Source organism: Trachemys scripta, chromosome 12 (genome assembly GCF_013100865.1).
Source record: "Trachemys scripta elegans isolate TJP31775 chromosome 12, CAS_Tse_1.0, whole genome shotgun sequence".
Taxonomy (NCBI): Eukaryota; Metazoa; Chordata; order Testudines; family Emydidae; genus Trachemys; species Trachemys scripta.
In genome coordinates this window covers 31,902,408-31,904,093 of record NC_048309.1, presented here as the reverse complement: position 1 = coordinate 31,904,093, position 1,686 = coordinate 31,902,408, and positions in this window count along the sequence as shown.

The following is a 1,686-nucleotide window of genomic DNA, read 5'->3' as shown; positions in this document are numbered from 1 at the left end:
CTCCAGTCGTCCCCACAAATTGCTCCGCCAGCTGCTTAGCAATATAGCATCAGGCTCCCCCACTAGTTAACACAGCACTCAGTGATCTCAGCTCTTAATAACTTTAGCTCTTTTGTGATTTCAGCTCTTAGCAATTTCAGCTCATTGTAGGGGAGCCCCAGTGCTAGTGCACCATTGGCCCAAAGTGAATTCAGCTCAGCAGCCTGTAACTAACTCCTAATGGAATCAAAGTTAGCTCTGACATTCAATAGTGGAGAGAGGAGGTAGCGCAATTGGTGTGTCAGGCCCTCAGTGGGGGCCCATACCTGTCCTCACCCTCTCTCCATTCACTGGGTTTTGTAACCCATGCCCCTTGTCAAGCAAGTGCTACTTAGGTAATGGTAGGTTTCAGAGTAGCAGCCGTGTTAGTCTGTATCCACAAAAAGAACAGGAGTACTTGTGGCACCTTAGAGACTAACAAATTTATTAGAGCATAAGCTCTCGTGGACTACAGCCCACTTCTTCGGATGCATACGCATATGCATACAAGTACTCCTGTTCTTTTTGCGGAGTGCTCTATATGCATCCGAAGAAGTGGGCTGTAGTCCACGAAAGCTTATGCTCTAATAAATTTGTTAGTCTCTAAGGTGCCACAAGTACTCCTGTTCTTTTTTTAGGTAATGGTGAAGGACTCACTCAGTCCTTCTGTCATACAACAGTTCCACTGGCCTTGATTCACAGAATCAGGGTAACAAAACTTTATTCTTCCTGCCCAATAACAGAGAAAACTGGGGATCCCACACCAGCCAGAGTAACCACTTTGAGTTGCTGTTGTTTCATGCCAGGCAAGTGGGTGTGCCTATGCAAACAAGATCAGCCCCTGGAGTTCTTTTCCACACTCGCCATAATTCACCACCAGATGTCAGGGTAGAGCTCATCCTGACTCTGCTTACACACTTAAAAAGGAAAATTTACATAAAATAAAATACTTCAATTATTACCTGTTTTTCTTTATTAAACCAGTTGCAATAAAATAGTCAGTTCTACCTCACTTAAAACAATAAAGACAGTAAAATAAAGTGCAGCAACTGTCAGGGCCAGCCCACAACATTTTGGCACCTGAGGCAGGGAGCTCAAATTATGCCCCGATGCCCCCTCGCTTGGGCCAAAACTTTGAAAGGTCTCAATTCTGCCTTCTTCCTGTTCCACTCCTTTCATGGTACTGCTCTGCTACCTACCCCAATAAAGGAGAACTAACAACTTAAAATGCCTTGTTCAAAAATTTTAAATAACACTTAATTTTCAAACGCCTGAACAGCAAATGTAACTTTTCTTGTCTGCATAGTAAACACTGGCATTTGTATCTGTTTGAATAATCAAAGTGGTGCTTTTCTTGCCTTCTTGGTTGCAAAGATTTGAACTGCTTCCTGCTGAAGGTCCACAGTCTGGGCCAGCTATGCTCTACTGAGATGGTTGCAAGTCCGACCAGCCTCTCCTGTGTCATTGTGGAGCATAGATGTGTTTTTAGTAACTTCAGCTTGGAGAAGCTACGTTCTCCACTGGCAATGGTTACAGGAAGTGTTAGAAGTATGTGCAGAGCAACAAAAGCATTTGGAAAGAGGGTGGTCATCTTATTTGTGCACATATATTCCAGAACAGCCTTTGGAGTTAATCCTGCTGAAATGTATCTTGAAAGGGCTTTCAGTT